Genomic DNA, 16,598 nt, shown 5'->3' with positions numbered 1-16,598 from the left:
TTATCGGCGTCTGTTTAGCGGATAACTGAGATTTGCGACGCGCTTTCGTGCCCGGAAAATCCCCCTCGACGATGTCTCGCCGCGACGATTTTTCCGCCGTCGATCGAAACGGTACTCTTTGCCCGTCCCTTCAACCCTCCTGCCTTTACCTCGATTTCGTTCGTGTTAACCGGGGATGGTCTCTTTAGCCCAACTCCCGAATGAAAAAGAACTTGGACTGTCGCTCCCGGGAGTGAGGAAATAGTCTGCAAAATTCTAAGTGTGTCACATGCCATCTTAGTCCGTAAGCGTTCATACTTATTTTTCTATAAAAGTGTAACCATTCTATCGACCGTAGCTCGTAACGCTTTGTTAGTCGTCATAGTTCTTTGCCATCGTGTCTATCAAGTCTGCCTTGATTCCTTGGTATACTCGTTCGTTTCTCCGCACTTAGATCCTCGCGTGTGACTTACAATTAGATCGCCTGCTTCCTTCTCGCGGTACGCTCGAGTCCCCGATAAAAAGGGGGCCGTCTTTTTGCGGCGAGAGGGACGTTTATCGCGCGCTAATTAATCGACTTTTCTTCTGTTTTTTTTTCCGTGAAAATCAAGCGGGGATGTGGCTTCGATTGAACTTTCTTTCCAAGATGATCTTTCGCGCTTTACGAAAGAATATCGAACGACCCTCGTTTCGCGTCGTCGAACGAGATAACCGCGGAGGACCGTATAAAGAAGCCCAAAATTCAAACGATACGTATTAATGTGCGACGTGATATTAAATTAATTGTCGGCTGAAGGTTAATCTAATTGTCGACTAAGATCGCGGTAGGTCTGTAATTAATAAATTTTTACCGGTTAATCGGAGGATATCTGCGTATTTATTTGAGGGCATTCAGAGGAGGGAATTCTTCTAGGAGTACTTTTTTCTGACAAAGATGTTACTTTTACCTCGCGCTTTTTAAATTATTTCTAAGATTTTTCTCCTTGGACGCGTGTAATCGACTGAGATTACGACCAAGATACTTGTTTCGATATTAAGCTATAAGGAAATGCTAAATTTTATTTTTTCACGGATCTCGAATGTCTTTGAATTACTTTTTAAGGCTTCCGTTCGCAGACTGCGAGCTCTTCGAGTGTAAACCGATCGAAATCAATAAGACGATAAGGTACTTTTGATATTAAGCTCATAAATTTCGCTGCGTAATGATCTTGTTCTGGGTTTCTTATTCGCCGTTCGCGCTCAAGCTTATTTTTATAAACGACTTAGGGAACGCCCGGCACGTCTTGCTTTTACAAATTACGTAAGGAAGTCGTGCGTTAAAGTAATCGTAAAAAAAAAACCATCCATATCCTCTCTGTCGATCTAAGGAAACGATATCTGTCTAAAAATTCAAAGATTCTTAAGAGTACAATTCGTTCTTTTTTTTTTTTTTTTTTTACGCGGCGCGAGTCCGAATTGCTTCGCAGTTAATTGCGCGTTTTTTTAAAGTGTCGCAAAATTTGAGTAAACTTTAATTCACTAAGCTCAATACGGCGATTTTTATTTTAACGCAATAAAACGTTAATTCTCGCGAGGCTATTATATTATCGTTTTCCATCGCGATGCATTTTATTTCGTCGTCGATTACTTCCGGATTCACGCGAGATCTGGTCCTACAGCCTCGCGGACGGAATGGACGTTCCAATGCGACAAGATTACCCGCGATAACGCGCCGTACGAGAATCGCCTGTGTATATACGTTTCCGTTTTACTTATTTATTCAGTTACGTCGTAGGAACGAAGAAGTCGGCTGTATTTTATTTACGATAACAGTACTAATCGCATCAATTCTAGTTGTTTGTCGCTTAATAGTAGTTACTCGCTATCCTCGATAATTATACTTTTGTGTTCCGTAATAACAATCTCGATGCAATCTATAAGTGCCCGTAAGCGTTTATCAAAGCGGTCTCATTGTGTGTATCTATTGAAAGCTTATTAAATTAATAAGATAATCTCGGGAGCTCGTCGAAAACGTCTATTGATCCAGTATAAAAGTATAATAATAATATAATAATATTCTAATAGTAATAATAATAATACCCTGATACTAATATTAATAATAATAATAATATTAATAATAATAATGTTAGCAATAATGGTTGTCTAATTTAGCACTTTGTGTAACCTAATGGCTGTCTATGTAATTTAACGTGAACGTTCGAAAGGTCATTACTTTCCCAAAAAAAAAAAAAAAAAAAAAAAAAAACCGACACAATCTCGCTTCGGAGGCAATATCGCGCCGCGACTGATCGAATTTATTAACGCGAAGCTCGCCCGATCGTACGCCAATTAACTAGAACCCGAAGTCTTGCCAATCTTCGCGCGCTCTGGATCTCAAGGATGGGGAGGGAAATTAACTGCGATCTAATACCGTTACCGACAATAATGACCCGGAAGTGATACTCGCATGCTGCAATTTACGCGCGGGACGCGCGCGTCCCGGGCGAGCGATCACGACCGCTTTTCCATATCGCAGAATAATCCCGTCGTTCGGCGATTGATACAGCCGCATTGACAAGAAAGAAAGAAAAAAAGAAAAAAAAAGTTGGACTATCATTTACGACGAAATTATTGTGCAATAATATCGATGGCGCGTCGTTTTCCAACAGCCCTTTCTGCGCGCGAACGGCTGCTCGATATTAAAGACTTTTCCCTTCCGTGCTTTTTTTCCTTTTTTTTTTCTTTTTTTTTTCTCCTCAATATTGTCAATTGTAACGCGTTCCCTTCCTTTCAGGTTGTCGGTGATACCTTAAGTTTACGTGTAAGGAAACACTTCGCCGGGCTCGCGTGTTTCAAGTTCAATTCTTTGTATGGCTTAAAAGGTATTACCTATCGATATTGTGATATCTGTCTTTTCCAATGTGTATCTTTAAACGGAAATTAATTGTGCCACTGCGAAGGAATACGTTTTCAAATCGTAACGAGGACAGAGACGGGTACCGTTCTCTGGACTTTCCACAGGAATGATTTCGAGCGGATTTTGCGGAATGTGTCGGAAGGCACTCCGCGCTGCTATCCTGTAAATTTTCGTTTTCTCGCGATGGCGAGCCATTTCGCGGGTCCCACCATTATCGCCGTTCGTCGCGGAATTGAAATCAGTATCGTCACTATATCGTTATTAAACACCGCAACGCGCCGGCTAAGGCCGATGTCGCGCGCAAAATTCCGCAAGAACGTAAGACTGCGATTGATTACAGTCGAGAGAACTCGCGCAGTAATTTTCATACAGCGAGGCAACGCTGAAAATTCCATTGTGGCTGAAAATTCCTAAGTCTTAAATTTTACTGCTTACGGAATTTTGTTTGCGACGGTCTTTAATGTCGCTGATATTATCGGTATTACTCTCGCTGCTGTGTTACTACTGCGTCATCATTACTATTTATTGCTACCGTTACTATTACTGTCACTATCGCCGCTATTACTATTATTATCGTTACGGTTATTGCTGTCAAACTATTGTTCTGCCGCTCCTATCGTTATCGCCGTTACTAATTATCACCGCTGTACTCGCGATCTGCGCCTTTTCCTTCTCCCGTGTAAGCACTATTTTCACGTTTCTACTACTCAGAATGGCGCTACTCGAGCTCTCGTGTAATTGTTAAGTACAAAAGTCAGTCTAGTTTAGGGTAAACAAATTAACGAGAGTTTCTTCATTATTATCACGGATCGGAACAACGCTTTTGTCTACCTCCGGAGCGCTGTAACCGAAGGACTTTGCTTACTTTCTTACGGGACGGGATGGGCTTTATCGAGGCGGCGCGTTTTGCGCCGCGGGTGACGAGTCGCGTTTGACAAGTTCTTCTTATTTTACGAGTCCAGTTTTGTATCCGATTTGCAAGACCAATGCTCAGTTCAGCACAAATTGCGTAAGCCGGCGTTCACGCAAGCCAGTAAGAATAACAGTGGCCGCAGGTATGCGTCGGGAGGTAATGACGTTCGCGAGTTGGCAATGCGAGAGAACGCGAGAGCTCATCTCATCCCTCGCGAGAAAATTGTCCGCATTTACCGGTCAATTTCGGTTTTGCGGCCGAAAATCTCCGCGGCGTCTCGAAGGACTCGGTTAGACTTTCGCCCGTTCCTCCGCATCATTCCACGCCGTCTTTTCGCGTCAGCTTCGTTCACCTCAGAAAGACGTAATACTCGCCGAGTTGACAGGCATACCTTGCAAACGCATTTTGCGTCAGTTCAATGCACAAATTGGCAGACTTAGGTGGGGGAGAAATAAGGGATTGCGAGAACGAAAGATGAGAAATCAAGGAGATATGTCCGAAACCGAGGCTGGCTCGTGTCGATTCCGTTATGTAATCGAGAATTCGCGAAGGGTACACCTAGTCATCGACTTTCGCGAGCACCGTTCACACCTTTTCGTAGGGCTTTCATCTGACGATAGCTTCTCTCGTCGCTGGTCTGTACAAATTTCGCCCAGCGATTCTCTCTGTGTTCTTGCGACCTCGAGACGAGAGCTTCGGAAGAAGTATGTATCGCGAAAGGGAGAAAAAAAAAAAATAAAAAAATAATAAAAACAAGAAGATAAAATATTGCGGTGATATCGCTAGTCGCGCTCCGGTACAGTTGTCTCAAACGAAGGAGGAGTCTGTTCTTTCCGATCGTCTCGTTATTTCTAAACTAACTTATAATCGCCAGAAGAAATTCATTAATTGTTGTTAACATAAATCGCGTTTGACGTCGAGTTTCAATCCGTCAAGGCGGAAGAAATGAAATAAGAAGCGTATTTCGGCAGCAGCATAATGAATTTTTAACCAATTAGGACTGTATAAGTTAACGTCAGTTAAACGCGATGATAAATTGAACCGGACAGTCTCGACTCCTAGTGATTAATTAAGCTGTCTTGGGCCTTCGACGCTTCTTTGCGATTCACGCGATGGTGACGGAATCGACGAAACAGCAGCACTGTCTGTAACGACTACAATAAATGTGCAATATATTATAGGTACGCGTAACGATCATGAATTTATAGTGGTATTTCTGTATTCTGTACATTTAAGATTTATCTGCGATTAGACTTTAGCTTCGTTAATTCACGCGCTTGCCGACGCCGCTCGGCGGAATCTCTGCCTCCAAAGAGGGAAACGGGTTTCGAGACTTCGAATCTTTTGTTTCCCTCCTATTTATTAAAAAAAAAAAAAAAAAACTTTGAGAGCTCCGATATGTAGTCGACGAAATATTCAGTTTCGTAAGCAAGACCTGGGCCGAATCCGAGGGAGTCTTCGATCATCGAGCGGAATCGCGCGACGGAAGTGTCTCTCTCCGCGAAGATATTGATTGCATTCAAGAGGCACAACTGATCGCTAAGGGCTCGGTGATTCTTAATTGCAATTGATTTCTACACTTAGATTCCAAGAAGAATCGGGAGGTGGACCAATTATATTACAAAATCACCGAGCGCTCGATCGATTGTATGTGTTGAATGCACTCGTGGTTTTAGCGTACGATTATGGACGTACCACTGTACTTATTCATCCACGACGTGCTGTCGAGACGCCAGTCGACAGCCGCGGGACTGCGAATCGCGTACTTTCGATGTGACCTGAAGAGATCGATTTCTCAATACGCTCGATATTAACCACTACGCTTCGGTGAATAAAACCGAGTTCCCTTCGCGAAGGGCGAGAGAGGGTGCGCGAATGCGACCGAATTAAGGGCCGACGACTTCGTAAGACCGATCGCGAGCGCACTTACGAGGGATCAATAAAGTAACTTTGTCGATATCAATTCGCACATATTTTTCGATTGTATTCTAATCTCTAGACGGAAGTTCGAAATATCGCTTTACCTAGTTGACTCTTCTTTTAAAGAAAAAGAAAAAAAAAAAAATAGGAAAAAAACGACATCCTTCTAAAAGAAAAGAAAGACGCGACGTGACTGTCGCGCAACTTCGAGCACTACGTAAGAAAGACGTGGGCAACTGGAAAGTGCTTTGTGATAACGTATACAGTCGATCTTGACTCTACTTACTGATTAAGTTTCCCGTAAATCTCATTCGTCTTGAAACCCGGCGTCGCCGACTCTATTTCGACGCATCAAACGTAGGGATCACAAGCGGACTGCAAATGTTCCCGTTCATTTAAATCGACGTCGACGTTTCAAAATGACCACGAACTGTTGGAGTCTGTGACTTGAGAAGCTCGGTGTTCGGTATCGAGCGGTTCTCCGATATTCGGGTGGGAACGATCGCCAGAATACTTCTCTCTCATGCGAAATGAGGTAAAAAAAAAAAAAGAAAAAGAAAAACTGTGCAACACGATCCTCACAATGGTATTATCACGGTATTAAAACGGTACAATGACGGTATTTGCTGGAACTAGCTCTCTCGAACTTTTCTGTATTCCCACGTCCCTTCGATGGCGGGTGGACCTGCTACAAGGGTCGCCATTTATCGATGGGACACTCAGACCGATGAAAAACGAGACGTTCTTCAAAAGTAAAGTCTATATACTAGTCAATTTTTTGAATAATTAAACGCGCGTTCAGTCAAGCCGAAATTACTAATAGTCAAAGACGTTTCTCCCTTTATTTTGTACATACAAAATTTTAATACGCATACTGAAATTGTATTGCTCGACAAAGACTGCACGGGGAGGCAAGGAAATAGTGAATTTATTAAAGTGTAAATACTAAATAATCGAACTGATAATAATTAGACGAACTACAGCCCTTTTCGATGGCGGCGGTGCGGGTGACAAAAGCACTTCTTCGGGATGGATTCGATCGGGAATAAGGAATAAAAAAATCGCGGCGTGTCGTCGTCGGTGCGAGCGCGTTCATCATTGCCTCGTCAAGGCGCACAAAGTCGCACCGCCAAAAACTTCCCGACGTTGTTTGCAGTGATCGGAATTTTGCGCGGGGTTACCTGAAAATACTAGTATTCTCTCTGTTCTCGCGTAGATTTCGGCCGTCTGCACGTGACACCGTGAACGGAAGAGTTATTACGGCGAAAAATTAGTTTTCCCGCTCGAAGGAACTTCGGGCCGCTTTCGACTCGAATTCACGGTACCGTGAATGACGGTGAAAGCTCCCCCTCGCTCTCTCGACGAGAGCACGTCGCCCTGAATTTCCTCGGTCGACTGAGCCCCCTCGAGTGTACAGGGTCAACAAAGGTTAACCGTAGACTTGGAAAATGGCGTGGCCGAGTCGAACGAGCAAACGGAGTCGCGATTACAATTTGCAGCAGGCGAGGATCGAGTTTCGCCTGAGAACGGAGATGAGATGAGACCCGATAATTTTTTTTTTTTCTGCGGCCGGCACGACATTTTCCCGTGAATCCGATCGACGAACTGGCACTAGTAGATTCGATTTCGTGTCTCGACGATTTGTGAATCGCGTCGCGAGGGCTTTACGGTGAGCGATAGTAGACGGAGGGCAGGAGAGCACTCGACTGCAAGGGCACATAGCGCGTAGGAAAGTACGAGAAAGAAAAAGAGAGAAAACCCAAAAAAAAAAGAAAAAAAAATAAGCATAATAGGTTAACGAAGAGCAAAAGGAAACTTGCGGAGATTGAGAACGGACGAGCGAACGCATTGAATCCGTGAACGTTTTTTAAGGCGTAAAAGTTATTTAACTAACGGTAAGGCTAACACTTAGGCGCTAAGTTACTAATCTCGTAATAGTGAACTAAAGTGGCGAGTATTTTTAATAATAACTGTAACTCTTCTAAACGAGAGACACCTAACGAACATAATCAAACGTCCTTTATGTGTAAGTTATGGATACTTTGCCTTAATATTTTTATCCGTGTGAGAAGAATAGAGCGCGAGTGGAAGAGAACGAGAGAGAGAGAGAGAGAGAGAAAGAGAGAAAGGAAGGAAGAGAAAGAGAGAGTGAAAAAGAGCGAGAGAGAGAAGTCGAGATGTTGCGAAAAGAAAGTCCACTTGCATTTGCTGACCACATGATTGCATTCACAGAGAGAGAGAGAGAGAGAGACACATTCCTAGGAAATGGCGGAAATTAATTGAGCTCCCTTCTCCTTTCGCGACGTTTTTCTTTCGTAAATCTCCTTTCCCGTTTGCAAAATCGGACGAAAAAGAAAAAAAAAAAAGACGCACACAGAGGCACGTAAGATGCAATCGTGAGACTCCGCGCAGCAAACTCGTCCCCCGCGCGATCTTTCAGATAGGATACTAGATCGACGAAGTGGCCTTAAGACCCCGAACATGATGATGCCCTCCCTTCCGACTCCTCTTCTTGAAATTCCGTTGCGGTGTTCTCCGCGCCGTAAAGCACCTCGGCGATGCCAATCTCGTCGTTCTGCCCGGTTCTAGGTGCCCCTCGCTCGTTTTCGTCCAAAAAAAAAAAATGCGCGACGACGTGTGCTTTTCGCACATTATTACTTCACTTCGCGATCTAGAGATCGCGAGAGAAGCTTCGCGCGAGCTTCCCGAGGTCCTTCTCACGCGCGGCGGAACGTCGACAATTGTGATATCGCTATCATTAGACTGTTTTCTTTTTTTTTTTTTTTTTTCAACCCTTTGCACTCGAGAGTCGGGCGTCGAAAGTTCTCCAGGCTCGCACGGCGATCGCGAGAGATCGCGCGACGCGAGCGATCGTCCCAAAAGACGAAAGACACGGACAAGGATTAATCAAATGCTCAAAGGATATACGCTTCTTTTCGACTAATTCCGACACTCTCTGCGAACGAACGTCGTCTTCTCGCGGCGCATCGCGGGGAGACTGACCGAAGCACGAAGGACCGGCCAGACCGCTACGGGTATTAACGAACCTACCGACGAGTGAGCTCTTGGGTACTAGGCTCGGTTATATCATCTTCTCACGACTGAAATTTTACTTTCCCAAAAATAAAATAAAACGAAAAAAAAAAAAATAAACTAAATAAAAAAATAAAAAGAAAATCCACCGTGAAACAGGCTCGCGAATAAACTGCGAGACGTGCGTGCAGTTCGCGGAATATACGCGTCGACGACTAAGTTTTCTTAGGGAATAAAGGGACTGAGTACTATCGTGGACGATGGACCCTTCCCGCGTTACGTCTTTCTCATCGACTTGGGGGTGTCGAACGATCAAATCGCGGCGGGTTCTTCGCCGCGACGCTAGAACAAGTCTATATCCAGGTAACGAGGGAAAAGAAACAAGGTTTGTGAAAGGGGGAAAATAATTAAGAGCGTCGGCGTCTGCGAACTGAGTCAGTTAGGAAGTGACGTAGGCGCACTAGTGTTCTTTCCGCTCTGAAACGAATCTGTGAAACGCCAACATCCCTATGCTCTAGACAAGTACTTTTCAAATGTGACAATGTAATCGTACACGCTATATATATATAAATATATATTAATAAATATGATTTTATTATTATTAAGCGTAAGTAAATGAATTTAAACAAAGGTTTATATATTATATATATATATCTATATATATATACGCAGATATCAATAATATAAAAGTATATTTAACCGGCGGTACTATATGATATATGAATATATATATATATATACATGATAAAAATTACACATGAATAAATATATGAATATATAGATATATATTATTATTATTATTATTATTATTATTGTCGTCATTATCGTTGTCGTCGTCGTCATTATCATCATCGGTGTCATCGTCATTTTACTCCTTATTAATATTATTATTATTATTTTTATTTCTATTTGGCGAGCATTATTGTGAGTATAACGTTATGCCAATTATACACACAAACGCGAGTATTAATTAAAGCTAGTAAAGGAAGCACGACGTAGGTAAGACGTAGGACACTACACGCTAACGACGGTCTACACACACATATAACGAAACACACCCACGGACACGCGTATGTAACACTGTGTTGTGAGCATTACATTACTTCTTCGTTTGTAGTTAATTAGGCCCTTAAGTTCCGTATGATTTTAATTAGTTCGATCCAGGTACTTGCGCGGATTAGCGGATAAGTAGGTAGCAGAGAAAAGGGTATTCTATAACACGCTTTGCGTGCGTGTGAGACTGTGCTCTGCTACGTGTACGTGCGTGCGTGCGTGTGTGTGTGGGTGATATGAGAGAGCGAGAGAGAAGACGGGCAGAATGAGAGAATTAAACTTACACGGACACGTGTGAGATAATTCATTGATCGAAAACGGAAAAGGAAAACAGAGAATACTGTAAAAGAACGGACGAGATCATTGTATTTTTTTACTTTTCTTTTCTTTTCTTTTTTTTTTTTTTGTTAATTTAAAGGTTTGATTTTGTTACGTGTGTTAGTTGCGCCAAATACTTATTATTATTATTATTTTTTAAATCAATGTACTGAACAATCGGAATGAATAATCAAAATAATTATTTATTGATCGCCATCGACTTAATTAAACGTTCGATCGGATCGCTGATTTCCATAATCAAACTCTCCAATCTGACAATTAATTCGCGAGGAGGTAAATTAATTATTAAATATGACACTTTACGGGACATTTAATAGCTACGTACTTTAGTCATTAGTGGCAGATGAATATATATTAACGTCTTTGACATAGTTTATTAAAAATTTTTTTAATATATACATATATATTTTATTGCATATTACATATATTATATAAATATTATCGAGATTGACTCTAAATCGTATATTACGTATTATTCTAATCGATTTTATCGCGTGATCATTGTTTTTTTTTTTTATAGACGGGCATTTGAGAGACTTTGTGGTTTGTTTAATTTATAACGCGGTGTGGACTTTTAATTTGCGACGTAAATTTATTTAAATACTTTATTTATGTATGTAAAAAAAAAAAAAAAAAAAAAAAAAGAAAAAGAAAAAGTACGACGATCGCATTCTTTGACAATTTCACGATCAATTTCGTTTTGTCCCGATCGATTGCCATAAAAGTACGTTAATATGTTGCGATATGGAACGGCGAAGGGAGGATAAAATTAATGGACAGTGTGCCAATATATATGCTATGTTGATTAATACGTTGGTTAACTCGAGTAATTAAAAAGGCCTCCGAGAGCGAAGCGATCGGTCCATCGATCTGTTCAATTTCGCGAAATGCCGCTACTTTTATATATTCCACGTTTCTCCTTTTCTGTTTCCTTTTCTTTCGCCGTCTGAGAGAGAAAGAGAGAGAGAGAGAGAGAGGAGCACACGAAGCCTCCGTACCTAAGTGTAACCAAGCGTACCTAGTGTTTAACGTGTACTAATATATTATAATGGCTATTAATATGATTATCGTCTGCACCAGTTTATCATTGCTCTTATTATTATTATTATTAATTATTATTATTATTAATTATTATTTTTATTGTTATTATTATTATATCGAAAAATAAAAAAAACGATTACAATCAGGAAAATGGAAATACAGACAGTGGATATTTAATCTTCCTTAACCAATCGAGAAGGTTACGCGATTGCTATCAACGGCGATAAGACGGGATCATCTTCTGCGGGGTCTCATTGTTTCGAGAAATAAATATGAGAAGTCGTGCGCTTAAACGCGGGCGATTAAATTTCTTTTTTTTTTTTTTCTACGCGATTCCAACGACAAACTCGGATTAAATAAGTGACAATGAATTGTGGAAGGAAAGACGGAGTAATTGCTTATATTTTATATATGTACATTTTGTATCTGTTTGCGTACGCGAAAGCTTAGTTGTTATATTAATTCCGAGAGTTATTAACGAACCTCCCGTTAATCGTGAAACAACGATTGCAGAACAATGCGTAAATTTATATTTTTTGATTAAATGAGAAATGAAAAATTGAACGATTTCAGGATAGATTTTGAATAGGGAAAAAATTTCTCAGGCGTCGCCTCGTGCTAGAGATACGCAATATAAATCAGGTAAGATTTGTATTTTAACTATAGATATTGTCTCCTCTTAAAATAATATCTTAGTGTGTGCTTTATTAATTTTTTACGGTCGAAAGGCGCAGCACAATATCTTCTTTCGTAAAAATCTGAACTTATATATTTTATTAAAACCATAATATCAAATAAAAAAAAAATAAAAAAAAAAATAGCGCAGTTTTGTCGACTTTATTGGAACTTTACTACATAAAGTAATAAATACGAAATGTTGCGAAGCAAAAGAAAAGTATTATACTAAAATTCATAGAACTTCGAATAATCTTCGAGATTATTTTCATTTTATTGGATATATTTTTTTTAAGTTACGTTTTGCATTTTTATATCGTACAAACATTTTTTTCTATAATTATTTTTAATCATATTAAGTAATTTTATAAAAATCGCATTTTGAATATTTTTATTTTTCCTCTTCAGCATTTTATTAGTTTATAATTCTTTGAAGACATCATTCGACACTTAACCGGAACAAAAGGAACTACATCGTTACGGGAAAGAGAACGTGTTGAAAGCGAGAAGGTTATCACGAGATTGTCGAAAGTAAAACGACACGTTTGATAAAAAAAAAAAAAAAAAAAAAAAAAAGAAGAAAAAAAAACTTGCGATTTCGACGAGACGTGAATTCTTGGTCCAAAATAAGTCGACTTTGCACAATTTCGTTCGCGAGCAACCTAACAAAATCTAAATATACGTCGAATCAAAAACTTGCATTTACTTATTTTTGGCCAAAGAATCAGAAGGACGTCTATTCGTGATTGTTGTCAAATTTATATCTTCAAATACATATTGATATTCGGTAAGATAAGAGGCTAGGAATAACTAGGATAAGTCTTGAAGTCTATATCTTAGGACTGCGGTTTATATATACATATATATTTAGGCGGGAACATATGAAACATATATATTTGCACGCGTAATGATATATCTAAACTTTTACAGTAATCAACTTTTTGCGAGCCTGTAAAGGGCATAACCTAGTCTCCATATTTTCTTAGGGAAAGGATCGACGAATGCTTGTAACATTTTAATTCCCTTAGCCCACTAATCTACCATCAGAAATTTTTATCGAAGCTTCTGTCTGCCTGGAAGGTTATTGAATCGAATTTCGATTTGGTATTCAGCAGATAACGGCTTATCTAAAATGCGTTATCGGGCCAGGCGTGCAAATCTGGCGTCGTATCGACGATGGGGAAAGCTTTTCGTTTCGATAGAAATTGTTGCTAAGATTCGTGACCCACTTTTTCGTTGCGCGGGCATTGTTAACGAACGTAGCGCGGAATGATCATCGTCGCAGCATATCGCGAGGGCGCGTGTCCGCGTCGCGGTGTCCTCCCAAGAGGAATATAGAAACGAAAATATGAAAGTGCGATGAACGTAGCGGAATCCCCGGGGCCGTCCGGTGGTTCGACATATACCTAAATAGGCGCATATATCGTACGCACATATACCGACACATGTACAAACGTAAGCATTGCATGGTCTTAAGTGTCTCTGTATTAAATGTCTTCGCTGTGTAATTCTTAAAGCGTTAAGGGCGACCGATACAGCTAGGCGGCAGTATTCTCCTACCTCGATCGCGTATTGAAGGGTGGTATGAGATACTGGACGGGCGTTGCACGCGAGATAACGCGTTTTCGCGCTTGAAGTATCGTTAAAAGGCCGTGAGCGGGGCTAATCAAGATCGTCGACTGTATGGGACGACACAATGGTTTATCGATAATAAAATTAACGATTATCAAGGTAATAATTAGTGATGACCTGCGGGTCGGAGGGGCTATCAAAAAAATAACTGGCTGTCGAAGAGTTATCAATAAATTTTATTATTGGGAAATAGTTGCGTTGTCCTTTTTATCCTTAGGGAGTATAGCCTTCTGGAATGAAGTTAAGCGAGAGGGAAAGGTAGAAGCGTGTAGAGGTGAATCGTGTTCTTCGTAGCATGTATGTGATTAACTTGTGCCACTCGTACCGTAAAGGAAAACCTTTATCGGGATACCGATGTCTCAATGACGTTTGCGAAAAATCCACAATTAGATTAGAAACGCCGAACGAGCAGAATTAAAAAGAAAAAAATAAAAAAAATAAAAAAAATATCGCTATATATCATCAGGGTGAGGAAAACATCGAGTGATTTCCCGAATTAAGATGGTTGCGTCTGAAAGTGTTCTGACACATTTGTCACGGAATTATAAGCAGCCTTTCGTGTAACTCTCTTTATTAAATTATATAAACGAAAATCTCTCCGATTGTCTCGATCGTACTGTGTCCAATTATCTTGTTACACTTCGCTTGATTGTAATCTCGCTCGGTGATTTTCGTTTAAAAAAATAAATTTGCATTCGCGGTTTTGCAAAAATCCTGGGGATTTTTTATTAACTGATAAGTGTGAATCAAACTAAGCATTACTCATTTATTTGATTACCTAATGACGCGAGCATTATTCCGACAAATCATTTTTAGAACTTTAGTCTTAAATTACAAAAGAAAATTGAGAAAATTTTTATTTTATACAACAAGAGGTTTTTTTTTCAATTAATTGTAAATAAAAAAAAAGGTCGTGCAAAATTTCAACGGGGTAACGTAGCGGGGCAGTGACGTTGTGCAACGCGGTTGTTTATTTTGTTCTAGAAATCGAAAGTAGCGAAAGTGATGTTGCAAGAAACAAGAGCGTCGGATACTGCACACGATCTTCTCTCCTAATCGGCGATAGCGTCACTCGCCGTTAGCCATTCTTTACTTTGTTTAAAATCGTTGAAATCACACCGGGGCGAGAGAAGCCGCGTACTTTGCGCCGATTCGCGTCTGGACTGCGGAATCTACGAACTTTAGTTCCTTCGCAATTAAATTTAATTCGCGACGAAGTTGAAAAAAAAAAAGAAACCGCATAATTTTTATTTTAATATATTGTATTATTATTATTTTGTTTCTTAATTTTTTTTTTATAAGACCGTGATATTAAAATAAGTCGTCGAGTTGCCAATTGAAACTAAAGGCTCACCGAGCAGCATTGATCTTGTTGAAATTTAAAAATTATACGCGAGTTAAATTTGTATCGATGGGGAACAAAAAAATGGGTTCTCGATTGAAATTCGAAAAGTGTAGGGACCGATTTGTGTTCGTGTAAATTTTTTGCCGAGATGTAAGAGCGCCGTTGGCTCGACGGGATAATGCGGCAGGTTGTCGCTTTAAAGCGGATTTTATCTGGGACTGCGATGTGATTAACGACACGCGAGCGCTTTTGCATTTTTGATTACGCGAGGGAATGCATCTCCGAGGCAGTTCTCAAACTCCCTCGGAGGATTATTCGTATTAGGAAACAATTTTTAGAAGACGGGACGTCGTGATCGTTTTTCCGCCGCGTTTTTGTGATTAATTGCTATCTCTCGTGATTACGATGCCTGCATTTTGCAGATAAATAATGGCTGCGCTCGGCAGAAAGAGCTTGTCTTGCTTGCAGCCGAAGTAAAAATCATGAACTTTCTTAAACATTTAATTTTGATTGAATCAAGGAGCATGCGCCAATCGGATTCCAATTTTTCACAACAATTGCAAATATAAAGCTTCTGCCGAACGCAGCCAACGATGTTCTCGCGCGAGCTTAACTACGGGCGCACCAAAAGGGGATTCGGATGTTAACGTTAATCTAACTTTAAGTCCACGCTCCCGCGCATATAGGATAAAGCTAGTGAGAAGAAACGAGAATACTTAATCGTCGATAGAACGAGAGAAAAGTCACGCGGCTCTAGTATGGTATCACATTTTTTCTGCATCTAGAAAACGAAGGGAAAAATACGAGCGGAAAATTAGACGTGTATTTTTATGTAAAAGTCCCTTGGGAGGGAATAATAAAAGGAAGCGGTGCAGAGAAAAAAGATGCTGACGTTCCCGTTATTAATAAAGTATTTTACAATCAAATTGCAAACCAATGATATCGTACGCGGATCGTACCAGCTTGGTTGCTTCAAAGGGAAACATGTCGACACATGTCTGATAGTTGATATTTATTCGTCGCGATAATGTCTTTTTTTTTTTTTAATCCCTAGTCTCCAACAGCCACGAGGCTACAAAACCGTGAAACAAATCTCGAAAAACCATTACGCATTGGACGCAATTATTACGAATCATTGGCCGAACCCCGTACATTTCTAAAAAGACTTTCTCCCGCCGGCTGACGTGGCCTACAGCGACAACACAAAACCACACAAGACTTACGAAACAATTTCATAAGGGGTACATGCAAAGTAAATATAAGGTAAAGTGAGACGCGTATATCTTTCTTGGTGGGCGCGATTCGCGCTGGCTAATGGCGATTGAAAATATCTCACCCCGGCCCTCTTATCACTCAGCGGCGCAATCGGTGATACGCCGGGTGAGATAAACGTAAAGCTCTCCAGACGATGAAGCGCCCGCGAAGAGCCGGCGATGAAAGTGGCTCGCCAGAGAAACCCGGGGCAATTCATTATCCGCGCGAAGATAAATAAACGTCGATTTTTACAAGGCAGCCTGACCGTTGTTTTCTCGATGAAACGGTCACGCCGGGTCAAGGGGTTGAAAAGGAGAAGGGAAAATAAAAAGAAGCCAAGAAATGCTCGGAGGAAGTGGAAACATCGTGCGGCACGTGCCAACAATAGGAAGCGACACGAAGAAAAATATACGCGTACGTGAGAATCTTAGGGTATATACGAATAAGTGTTCCTTCGACTCAGCGTGTCCAATCTGGATGATAAACGAGAGAAAATAAATAAAAAAAAAAAAAAAAAA

The 16,598-nt window shown here is 40.6% G+C and overlaps 1 protein-coding gene across 7 annotated transcripts in view; it reads left to right on the top strand.

The window, feature by feature from the left end:
• The window catches only part of Gw (trinucleotide repeat containing adaptor protein gawky), a 50,778-nt gene extending 34,180 nt beyond the window's left edge, over positions 1-16,598 (top strand). For all 7 annotated transcript variants that reach the window (XM_070655202.1, XM_070655201.1, XM_070655195.1 and 4 more), the window contains one exon: positions 1-16,598. This exon is cut by the window's left edge and continues 11,706 nt beyond it. The gene's annotated coding sequence lies outside the window, so the exon portion shown is untranslated.

This window comes from Cardiocondyla obscurior, linkage group LG04 (assembly GCF_019399895.1).
Source record: "Cardiocondyla obscurior isolate alpha-2009 linkage group LG04, Cobs3.1, whole genome shotgun sequence".
Taxonomy (NCBI): Eukaryota; Metazoa; Arthropoda; class Insecta; order Hymenoptera; family Formicidae; genus Cardiocondyla; species Cardiocondyla obscurior.
The sequence above is the reverse complement of the archived record's forward strand: the minus strand, read 5'-3'. Positions and strand labels throughout refer to the sequence as shown.